This window comes from Acipenser ruthenus, chromosome 54 (genome assembly GCF_902713425.1).
Source record: "Acipenser ruthenus chromosome 54, fAciRut3.2 maternal haplotype, whole genome shotgun sequence".
NCBI classification, from domain to species: domain Eukaryota; kingdom Metazoa; phylum Chordata; class Actinopteri; order Acipenseriformes; family Acipenseridae; genus Acipenser; species Acipenser ruthenus.
The window spans coordinates 8,396,132-8,408,840 of NC_081242.1; positions in this window are offsets into that span (position 1 = coordinate 8,396,132).

Below are 12,709 nucleotides of genomic sequence, written 5' to 3' on the forward strand. Positions count from 1 at the left end.
ATAACACTCGTGCACCCGGGGGGAAAGTGCATTTAATGAATTCATTCATCGCTGTTCCGCCGTGCAGCTCCCCGGGGGCGGGGGGGACGAGCAAGTGTTCAGCCCGAGCTCATAACACCCGTGCACACGGGGGGGGACGTGCAGGTATTTTTTTCCCCCAGCAGACGGGGGTCCCGGCCTTACACTCGGGTTAGGGTTAGGGTTAGGGTTAGGGTTAGGGTTAGGGTTAGGGTTAGGGTTAGGGTTAGGGTTAGGGTTAGGGTTAGGGTCACACTCGTTTCCGTGCTAAAGGTCTTGTTTTGTAGCTCGCAGTAATACCTTTACAGGCATACCTTGATTCAATTGATACCACCTGTGGTTATTTAAATATTAAAAAAAAAAAAAAAAAAAAAAACCTGAACGGGACGTTTTTTCGCCAAATGTAAACGAAACCTATTTAAGGTCGTTATTTAGTGTAGCAGTCGAATAAAAACTCGAGTGCGGTGTTGTTTTGTAGCTTGCAATCATACCTATCCAACGATACCTCGTATGAGGTGGTAGCTCCAGGGGTTATTGAAATATTAATTTTAATGTGATTCCCATTGAAACGTATAGGCGTTTTCACCAGAAAACGTAAAAAACAGAAACGGAAAAAAGCTGAATTTTGTAGGAATCGCTCTAAAAACCCTGGGCTCAGTTACAGGCTGTTAGTCTGATACTACAGCCCTTGGAATGGTGTTTCTACCTGCTTGCATCGCTTCAAAATCCTTCCAAATGTACTTTTTCAAGGGGCCTGCAGTGCACTTAGAAGTGGCATTTAAGGACAGGGGCAGCGTCGGAACCGAAAGGCCCAGCAACCTGTGCTTTTCCACCACTTATCTGCATGTCCTACAGGTACTCTGTGGCAATTTTCAGCCACCTACCACATTCGCTGATTCTTTGAGAGCCTGCCAAAATTGTTACAAATGACCCATAGGCTTAAAGCAGCGGTCGCCTTAGTTGAATGGGAAAAAAGCTGAATTTTGTAGGAATCGCTCTAAAAACCCTGGGCTCAGTTACAGGCTGTTAGTCTGATACTACAGCCCTTGGAATGGTGTTTCTACCTGCTTGCATCGCTTCAAAATCCTTCCAAATGTACTTTTTCAAGGGGCCTGCAGTGCACTTAGAAGTGGCATTTAAGGACAGGGGCAGCGTCGGAACCGAAAGGCCCAGCAACCTGTGCTTTTCCACCACTTATCTGCATGTCCTACAGGTACTCTGTAGCAATTTTCAGCCCCCTACCACATTCGCTGATTCTTTGAGAGCCTGCCAAAATTGGCTTAAAAACTCATTAAAATGTACTTTTTCAAGTATTTGAATGGTTGCCGACTCCAATTCTAGGGGCTGCTGCCATCTACTGGTGGAAAATATTTATGACACCGGGGATGCAAATGCTGTTACTCTTATTTGAATTGCTCAAAAAAATCCGATTTCTGCGGGAATTCTTCTAAAAACACTGCAGGGGACGAGCAAGTGTTCAGCCCGAGCTCGCGGATCTCCAGCCGGGACCCATAACACTCGTGCACCCGGGGGGGGGGCGTGCATTGAATGAATTCATTCATCGCTGTAGACCCGGGACGCGGGACCAGGGCTAACCGCCGTGCAGGTCCCCCGGGGGACGCCGCAAGTGTTCAGCCGAGCTCGGGGAACGATAGCCCGGCTTCATAACACTCGTGCACCCGGGGGGGGGGCGTGCATTGAATGAATTCATTCATCGCTGTAGACCCGGGACGCGGGACCAGGGCTAACCGCCGCAAGTGTTCAGCCGAGCTCGGGGAACGATAGCCCGGCTTCATAACACTCGTGCACCCGGGGGGGGGGCGTGCATTGAATGAATTCATTCATCGCTGTAGACCCGGGACGCGGGACCAGGGCTAACCGCCGTGCAGGTCCCCCGGGGGACGCCGCAAGTGTTCAGCCGAGCTCGGGGAACGATAGCCCGGCTTCATAACACTCGTGCACCCGGGGGGGGGGCGTGCATTGAATGAATTCATTCATCGCTGTAGACCCGGGACGCGGGACCAGGGCTAACCGCCGTGCAGGTCCCCCGGGGGACGCCGCAAGTGTTCAGCCGAGCTCGCGGATCTCCAGCCGGGACCCATAACACTCGTGCACCCGGGGGGAAAGTGCATTTAATGAATTCATTCATCGCTGTTCCGCCGTGCAGCTCCCCGGGGGCGGGGGGGACGAGCAAGTGTTCAGCCCGAGCTCATAACACCCGTGCACACGGGGGGGGACGTGCAGGTATTTTTTTCCCCCAGCAGACGGGGGTCCCGGCCTTACACTCGGGCAGCTCCCCGGGGAATGTTAGAGGTCGTCGCCCCCGCTGCTGAGGCGCTAAAGTATCCGACTGCCTGGAGCGCTAAACCGGCTCCGATCGGTCAGAGGGGACCGCGGGGAGTGAGCCGTGAATAGAGCGTCCTGCTGCCTTCTCGCCGGGTCCGAAAATAGCCGAGAGTTAAGCCTCTCCCCGCTGTGTCTTCGGCAAACTTCCGCAACGTCAGGATGGGCGGGCCTCTGGTCATGTGATTTATGACATGACATGACCAGAGGCCCGTCCCTCTTGAAGCGGCGAGTGGCTGACGAAGCCACGGCGGGGAGGGGCTTAACTCTCGGCTATTTTCGCTGGCCTTCGGGGCTGCTTCTAACGGGTCTCCGCAGCGGCGCTTGCGCAGGTGTTCAGCCGAGCTCGCGGATCTCCAGCCGGGACCCATAACACTCGTGCACCCGGGGGGGGGGGCGTGCATTGAATGAATTCATTCATCGCTGTTCACACGGGACGCGGGACCAGGGCTAACCGCCGTGCAGGTCCCCCGGGGGACGCCGCAAGTGTTCAGCCGAGCTCGGGGAACGATAGCCCGGCTTCATAACACTCGTGCACCCGGGGGGGGGGCGTGCATTGAATGAATTCATTCATCGCTGTAGACCCGGGACGCGGGACCAGGGCTAACCGCCGTGCAGGTCCCCCGGGGGACGCCGCAAGTGTTCAGCCGAGCTCGGGGAACGATAGCCCGGCTTCATAACACTCGTGCACCCGGGGGGGAAAGTGCATTGAATGAATTCATTCATCGCTGTAGACCCGGGACGCGGGACCAGGGCTAACCGCCGTGCAGGTCCCCCGGGGGACGCCGCAAGTGTTCAGCCGAGCTCGGGGAACGATAGCCCGGCTTCATAACACTCGTGCACCCGGGGGGGGGGCGTGCATTGAATGAATTCATTCATCGCTGTAGACCCGGGACGCGGGACCAGGGCTAACCGCCGTGCAGGTCCCCCGGGGGACGCCGCAAGTGTTCAGCCGAGCTCGGGGAACGATAGCCCGGCTTCATAACACTCGTGCACCCGGGGGGGGGGGCGTGCATTGAATGAATTCATTCATCGCTGTTCACACGGGACGCGGGACCAGGGCTAACCGCAGTGCAGGTCCCCGCACTGGGCTTGTGTCCCAGGCATCCATCCCCCTGCCCTGGCCGCATCCATGGCCGGTGAAAAGGATGGAGCGTCCCAAAGCCCAGCATCCGACTGGGATGCAAGTGCCGTCCCACGCCCGAGCTCGCGGAACTGCAACCCGGCCTCAGAACACTCGTGCACCCGGGGGGGACGTGCATTTAATTAATTCATTAATCGCTGTTCACCTGGGACGCGGGGCACCGGCGAACCGCCGTGCAGCTCCCCGCACTGGGCTTGTGTCCCAGGCATCCATCCCCCTGCCCTGGCCGCATCCATGGCCGGTGAAAAGGATGGAGCGTCCCAAAGCCCAGCATCCGACTGGGATGCAAGTGCCGTCCCACGCCCGAGCTCGCGGAACTGCAACCCGGCCTCAGAACACTCGTGCACCCGGGGGGGACGTGCATTTAATTAATTCATTAATCGCTGTTCACCTGGGACGCGGGGCACCGGCGAACCGCCGTGCAGCTCCCCGCACTGGGCTTGTGTCCCAGGCATCCATCCCCCTGCCCTGGCCGCATCCATGGCCGGTGAAAAGGATGGAGCGTCCCAAAGCCCAGCATCCGACTGGGATGCAAGTGCCGTTCCACTCCCAAGCTCTCCCACTCTCCAGCTCTCCCACTCTCCAGCTCTCCCACTCTCCGTTGCAGGCACGCAGCTCCATCTGTGGCCCATCAAAACTAGTGTGACTCAGGGTTAGGGTTAGGGTCACACTCGTTTCCGTGCTAAAGGTCTTGTTTTGTAGCTCGCAGTAATACCTTTACAGGCATACCTTGATTCAATTGATACCACCTGTGGTTATTTAAATATTAAAAAAAAAAAAAAAAAAAAAAACCTGAACGGGACGTTTTTTCGCCAAATGTAAACGAAACCTATTTAAGGTCGTTATTTAGTGTAGCAGTCGAATAAAAACTCGAGTGTGGTGTTGTTTTGTAGCTTGCAATCATACCTATCCAACGATACCTCGTATGAGGTGGTAGCTCCAGGGGTTATTGAAATATTAATTTTAATGTGATTCCCATTGAAACGTATAGGCGTTTTCACCAGAAAACGTAAAAAACAGAAACGGAAAAAAGCTGAATTTTGTAGGAATCGCTCTAAAAACCCTGGGCTCAGTTACAGGCTGTTAGTCTGATACTACAGCCCTTGGAATGGTGTTTCTACCTGCTTGCATCGCTTCAAAATCCTTCCAAATGTACTTTTTCAAGGGGCCTGCAGTGCACTTAGAAGTGGCATTTAAGGACAGGGGCAGCGTCGGAACCGAAAGGCCCAGCAACCTGTGCTTTTCCACCACTTATCTGCATGTCCTACAGGTACTCTGTGGCAATTTTCAGCCACCTACCACATTCGCTGATTCTTTGAGAGCCTGCCAAAATTGTTACAAATGACCCATAGGCTTAAAGCAGCGGTCGCCTTAGTTGAATGGGAAAAAAGCTGAATTTTGTAGGAATCGCTCTAAAAACCCTGGGCTCAGTTACAGGCTGTTAGTCTGATACTACAGCCCTTGGAATGGTGTTTCTACCTGCTTGCATCGCTTCAAAATCCTTCCAAATGTACTTTTTCAAGGGGCCTGCAGTGCACTTAGAAGTGGCATTTAAGGACAGGGGCAGCGTCGGAACCGAAAGGCCCAGCAACCTGTGCTTTTCCACCACTTATCTGCATGTCCTACAGGTACTCTGTAGCAATTTTCAGCCCCCTACCACATTCGCTGATTCTTTGAGAGCCTGCCAAAATTGGCTTAAAAACTCATTAAAATGTACTTTTTCAAGTATTTGAATGGTTGCCGACTCCAATTCTAGGGGCTGCTGCCATCTACTGGTGGAAAATATTTATGACACCGGGGATGCAAATGCTGTTACTCTTATTTGAATTGCTCAAAAAAATCCGATTTCTGCGGGAATTCTTCTAAAAACACTGCAGGGGACGAGCAAGTGTTCAGCCCGAGCTCGCGGATCTCCAGCCGGGACCCATAACACTCGTGCACCCGGGGGGGGGGCGTGCATTGAATGAATTCATTCATCGCTGTAGACCCGGGACGCGGGACCAGGGCTAACCGCCGTGCAGGTCCCCCGGGGGACGCCGCAAGTGTTCAGCCGAGCTCGGGGAACGATAGCCCGGCTTCATAACACTCGTGCACCCGGGGGGGGGGCGTGCATTGAATGAATTCATTCATCGCTGTAGACCCGGGACGCGGGACCAGGGCTAACCGCCGCAAGTGTTCAGCCGAGCTCGGGGAACGATAGCCCGGCTTCATAACACTCGTGCACCCGGGGGGGGGGCGTGCATTGAATGAATTCATTCATCGCTGTAGACCCGGGACGCGGGACCAGGGCTAACCGCCGTGCAGGTCCCCCGGGGGACGCCGCAAGTGTTCAGCCGAGCTCGGGGAACGATAGCCCGGCTTCATAACACTCGTGCACCCGGGGGGGGGGCGTGCATTGAATGAATTCATTCATCGCTGTAGACCCGGGACGCGGGACCAGGGCTAACCGCCGTGCAGGTCCCCCGGGGGACGCCGCAAGTGTTCAGCCGAGCTCGCGGATCTCCAGCCGGGACCCATAACACTCGTGCACCCGGGGGGAAAGTGCATTTAATGAATTCATTCATCGCTGTTCCGCCGTGCAGCTCCCCGGGGGCGGGGGGGACGAGCAAGTGTTCAGCCCGAGCTCATAACACCCGTGCACACGGGGGGGGACGTGCAGGTATTTTTTTCCCCCAGCAGACGGGGGTCCCGGCCTTACACTCGGGCAGCTCCCCGGGGAATGTTAGAGGTCGTCGCCCCCGCTGCTGAGGCGCTAAAGTATCCGACTGCCTGGAGCGCTAAACCGGCTCCGATCGGTCAGAGGGGACCGCGGGGAGTGAGCCGTGAATAGAGCGTCCTGCTGCCTTCTCGCCGGGTCCGAAAATAGCCGAGAGTTAAGCCTCTCCCCGCTGTGTCTTCGGCAAACTTCCGCAACGTCAGGATGGGCGGGCCTCTGGTCATGTGATTTATGACATGACATGACCAGAGGCCCGTCCCTCTTGAAGCGGCGAGTGGCTGACGAAGCCACGGCGGGGAGGGGCTTAACTCTCGGCTATTTTCGCTGGCCTTCGGGGCTGCTTCTAACGGGTCTCCGCAGCGGCGCTTGCGCAGGTGTTCAGCCGAGCTCGCGGATCTCCAGCCGGGACCCATAACACTCGTGCACCCGGGGGGGGGGCGTGCATTGAATGAATTCATTCATCGCTGTTCACACGGGACGCGGGACCAGGGCTAACCGCCGTGCAGGTCCCCCGGGGGACGCCGCAAGTGTTCAGCCGAGCTCGGGGAACGATAGCCCGGCTTCATAACACTCGTGCACCCGGGGGGGGGGCGTGCATTGAATGAATTCATTCATCGCTGTAGACCCGGGACGCGGGACCAGGGCTAACCGCCGTGCAGGTCCCCCGGGGGACGCCGCAAGTGTTCAGCCGAGCTCGGGGAACGATAGCCCGGCTTCATAACACTCGTGCACCCGGGGGGGAAAGTGCATTGAATGAATTCATTCATCGCTGTAGACCCGGGACGCGGGACCAGGGCTAACCGCCGTGCAGGTCCCCCGGGGGACGCCGCAAGTGTTCAGCCGAGCTCGGGGAACGATAGCCCGGCTTCATAACACTCGTGCACCCGGGGGGGGGGCGTGCATTGAATGAATTCATTCATCGCTGTAGACCCGGGACGCGGGACCAGGGCTAACCGCCGTGCAGGTCCCCCGGGGGACGCCGCAAGTGTTCAGCCGAGCTCGGGGAACGATAGCCCGGCTTCATAACACTCGTGCACCCGGGGGGGGGGGCGTGCATTGAATGAATTCATTCATCGCTGTTCACACGGGACGCGGGACCAGGGCTAACCGCAGTGCAGGTCCCCGCACTGGGCTTGTGTCCCAGGCATCCATCCCCCTGCCCTGGCCGCATCCATGGCCGGTGAAAAGGATGGAGCGTCCCAAAGCCCAGCATCCGACTGGGATGCAAGTGCCGTCCCACGCCCGAGCTCGCGGAACTGCAACCCGGCCTCAGAACACTCGTGCACCCGGGGGGGACGTGCATTTAATTAATTCATTAATCGCTGTTCACCTGGGACGCGGGGCACCGGCGAACCGCCGTGCAGCTCCCCGCACTGGGCTTGTGTCCCAGGCATCCATCCCCCTGCCCTGGCCGCATCCATGGCCGGTGAAAAGGATGGAGCGTCCCAAAGCCCAGCATCCGACTGGGATGCAAGTGCCGTCCCACGCCCGAGCTCGCGGAACTGCAACCCGGCCTCAGAACACTCGTGCACCCGGGGGGGACGTGCATTTAATTAATTCATTAATCGCTGTTCACCTGGGACGCGGGGCACCGGCGAACCGCCGTGCAGCTCCCCGCACTGGGCTTGTGTCCCAGGCATCCATCCCCCTGCCCTGGCCGCATCCATGGCCGGTGAAAAGGATGGAGCGTCCCAAAGCCCAGCATCCGACTGGGATGCAAGTGCCGTTCCACTCCCAAGCTCTCCCACTCTCCAGCTCTCCCACTCTCCAGCTCTCCCACTCTCCGTTGCAGGCACGCAGCTCCATCTGTGGCCCATCAAAACTAGTGTGACTCAGGGTTAGGGTTAGGGTCACACTCGTTTCCGTGCTAAAGGTCTTGTTTTGTAGCTCGCAGTAATACCTTTACAGGCATACCTTGATTCAATTGATACCACCTGTGGTTATTTAAATATTAAAAAAAAAAAAAAAAAAAAAAACCTGAACGGGACGTTTTTTCGCCAAATGTAAACGAAACCTATTTAAGGTCGTTATTTAGTGTAGCAGTCGAATAAAAACTCGAGTGCGGTGTTGTTTTGTAGCTTGCAATCATACCTATCCAACGATACCTCGTATGAGGTGGTAGCTCCAGGGGTTATTGAAATATTAATTTTAATGTGATTCCCATTGAAACGTATAGGCGTTTTCACCAGAAAACGTAAAAAACAGAAACGGAAAAAAGCTGAATTTTGTAGGAATCGCTCTAAAAACCCTGGGCTCAGTTACAGGCTGTTAGTCTGATACTACAGCCCTTGGAATGGTGTTTCTACCTGCTTGCATCGCTTCAAAATCCTTCCAAATGTACTTTTTCAAGGGGCCTGCAGTGCACTTAGAAGTGGCATTTAAGGACAGGGGCAGCGTCGGAACCGAAAGGCCCAGCAACCTGTGCTTTTCCACCACTTATCTGCATGTCCTACAGGTACTCTGTGGCAATTTTCAGCCACCTACCACATTCGCTGATTCTTTGAGAGCCTGCCAAAATTGTTACAAATGACCCATAGGCTTAAAGCAGCGGTCGCCTTAGTTGAATGGGAAAAAAGCTGAATTTTGTAGGAATCGCTCTAAAAACCCTGGGCTCAGTTACAGGCTGTTAGTCTGATACTACAGCCCTTGGAATGGTGTTTCTACCTGCTTGCATCGCTTCAAAATCCTTCCAAATGTACTTTTTCAAGGGGCCTGCAGTGCACTTAGAAGTGGCATTTAAGGACAGGGGCAGCGTCGGAACCGAAAGGCCCAGCAACCTGTGCTTTTCCACCACTTATCTGCATGTCCTACAGGTACTCTGTAGCAATTTTCAGCCCCCTACCACATTCGCTGATTCTTTGAGAGCCTGCCAAAATTGGCTTAAAAACTCATTAAAATGTACTTTTTCAAGTATTTGAATGGTTGCCGACTCCAATTCTAGGGGCTGCTGCCATCTACTGGTGGAAAATATTTATGACACCGGGGATGCAAATGCTGTTACTCTTATTTGAATTGCTCAAAAAAATCCGATTTCTGCGGGAATTCTTCTAAAAACACTGCAGGGGACGAGCAAGTGTTCAGCCCGAGCTCGCGGATCTCCAGCCGGGACCCATAACACTCGTGCACCCGGGGGGGGGGCGTGCATTGAATGAATTCATTCATCGCTGTAGACCCGGGACGCGGGACCAGGGCTAACCGCCGTGCAGGTCCCCCGGGGGACGCCGCAAGTGTTCAGCCGAGCTCGGGGAACGATAGCCCGGCTTCATAACACTCGTGCACCCGGGGGGGGGGCGTGCATTGAATGAATTCATTCATCGCTGTAGACCCGGGACGCGGGACCAGGGCTAACCGCCGCAAGTGTTCAGCCGAGCTCGGGGAACGATAGCCCGGCTTCATAACACTCGTGCACCCGGGGGGGGGGCGTGCATTGAATGAATTCATTCATCGCTGTAGACCCGGGACGCGGGACCAGGGCTAACCGCCGTGCAGGTCCCCCGGGGGACGCCGCAAGTGTTCAGCCGAGCTCGGGGAACGATAGCCCGGCTTCATAACACTCGTGCACCCGGGGGGGGGGCGTGCATTGAATGAATTCATTCATCGCTGTAGACCCGGGACGCGGGACCAGGGCTAACCGCCGTGCAGGTCCCCCGGGGGACGCCGCAAGTGTTCAGCCGAGCTCGCGGATCTCCAGCCGGGACCCATAACACTCGTGCACCCGGGGGGAAAGTGCATTTAATGAATTCATTCATCGCTGTTCCGCCGTGCAGCTCCCCGGGGGCGGGGGGGACGAGCAAGTGTTCAGCCCGAGCTCATAACACCCGTGCACACGGGGGGGGACGTGCAGGTATTTTTTTCCCCCAGCAGACGGGGGTCCCGGCCTTACACTCGGGCAGCTCCCCGGGGAATGTTAGAGGTCGTCGCCCCCGCTGCTGAGGCGCTAAAGTATCCGACTGCCTGGAGCGCTAAACCGGCTCCGATCGGTCAGAGGGGACCGCGGGGAGTGAGCCGTGAATAGAGCGTCCTGCTGCCTTCTCGCCGGGTCCGAAAATAGCCGAGAGTTAAGCCTCTCCCCGCTGTGTCTTCGGCAAACTTCCGCAACGTCAGGATGGGCGGGCCTCTGGTCATGTGATTTATGACATGACATGACCAGAGGCCCGTCCCTCTTGAAGCGGCGAGTGGCTGACGAAGCCACGGCGGGGAGGGGCTTAACTCTCGGCTATTTTCGCTGGCCTTCGGGGCTGCTTCTAACGGGTCTCCGCAGCGGCGCTTGCGCAGGTGTTCAGCCGAGCTCGCGGATCTCCAGCCGGGACCCATAACACTCGTGCACCCGGGGGGGGGGGCGTGCATTGAATGAATTCATTCATCGCTGTTCACACGGGACGCGGGACCAGGGCTAACCGCCGTGCAGGTCCCCCGGGGGACGCCGCAAGTGTTCAGCCGAGCTCGGGGAACGATAGCCCGGCTTCATAACACTCGTGCACCCGGGGGGGGGGCGTGCATTGAATGAATTCATTCATCGCTGTAGACCCGGGACGCGGGACCAGGGCTAACCGCCGTGCAGGTCCCCCGGGGGACGCCGCAAGTGTTCAGCCGAGCTCGGGGAACGATAGCCCGGCTTCATAACACTCGTGCACCCGGGGGGGAAAGTGCATTGAATGAATTCATTCATCGCTGTAGACCCGGGACGCGGGACCAGGGCTAACCGCCGTGCAGGTCCCCCGGGGGACGCCGCAAGTGTTCAGCCGAGCTCGGGGAACGATAGCCCGGCTTCATAACACTCGTGCACCCGGGGGGGGGGGCGTGCATTGAATGAATTCATTCATCGCTGTAGACCCGGGACGCGGGACCAGGGCTAACCGCCGTGCAGGTCCCCCGGGGGACGCCGCAAGTGTTCAGCCGAGCTCGGGGAACGATAGCCCGGCTTCATAACACTCGTGCACCCGGGGGGGGGGGCGTGCATTGAATGAATTCATTCATCGCTGTTCACACGGGACGCGGGACCAGGGCTAACCGCAGTGCAGGTCCCCGCACTGGGCTTGTGTCCCAGGCATCCATCCCCCTGCCCTGGCCGCATCCATGGCCGGTGAAAAGGATGGAGCGTCCCAAAGCCCAGCATCCGACTGGGATGCAAGTGCCGTCCCACGCCCGAGCTCGCGGAACTGCAACCCGGCCTCAGAACACTCGTGCACCCGGGGGGGACGTGCATTTAATTAATTCATTAATCGCTGTTCACCTGGGACGCGGGGCACCGGCGAACCGCCGTGCAGCTCCCCGCACTGGGCTTGTGTCCCAGGCATCCATCCCCCTGCCCTGGCCGCATCCATGGCCGGTGAAAAGGATGGAGCGTCCCAAAGCCCAGCATCCGACTGGGATGCAAGTGCCGTCCCACGCCCGAGCTCGCGGAACTGCAACCCGGCCTCAGAACACTCGTGCACCCGGGGGGGACGTGCATTTAATTAATTCATTAATCGCTGTTCACCTGGGACGCGGGGCACCGGCGAACCGCCGTGCAGCTCCCCGCACTGGGCTTGTGTCCCAGGCATCCATCCCCCTGCCCTGGCCGCATCCATGGCCGGTGAAAAGGATGGAGCGTCCCAAAGCCCAGCATCCGACTGGGATGCAAGTGCCGTTCCACTCCCAAGCTCTCCCACTCTCCAGCTCTCCCACTCTCCAGCTCTCCCACTCTCCGTTGCAGGCACGCAGCTCCATCTGTGGCCCATCAAAACTAGTGTGACTCAGGGTTAGGGTTAGGGTCACACTCGTTTCCGTGCTAAAGGTCTTGTTTTGTAGCTCGCAGTAATACCTTTACAGGCATACCTTGATTCAATTGATACCACCTGTGGTTATTTAAATATTAAAAAAAAAAAAAAAAAAAAAAACCTGAACGGGACGTTTTTTCGCCAAATGTAAACGAAACCTATTTAAGGTCGTTATTTAGTGTAGCAGTCGAATAAAAACTCGAGTGCGGTGTTGTTTTGTAGCTTGCAATCATACCTATCCAACGATACCTCGTATGAGGTGGTAGCTCCAGGGGTTATTGAAATATTAATTTTAATGTGATTCCCATTGAAACGTATAGGCGTTTTCACCAGAAAACGTAAAAAACAGAAACGGAAAAAAGCTGAATTTTGTAGGAATCGCTCTAAAAACCCTGGGCTCAGTTACAGGCTGTTAGTCTGATACTACAGCCCTTGGAATGGTGTTTCTACCTGCTTGCATCGCTTCAAAATCCTTCCAAATGTACTTTTTCAAGGGGCCTGCAGTGCACTTAGAAGTGGCATTTAAGGACAGGGGCAGCGTCGGAACCGAAAGGCCCAGCAACCTGTGCTTTTCCACCACTTATCTGCATGTCCTACAGGTACTCTGTGGCAATTTTCAGCCACCTACCACATTCGCTGATTCTTTGAGAGCCTGCCAAAATTGTTACAAATGACCCATAGGCTTAAAGCAGCGGTCGCCTTAGTTGAATGGGAAAAAAGCTGAATTTT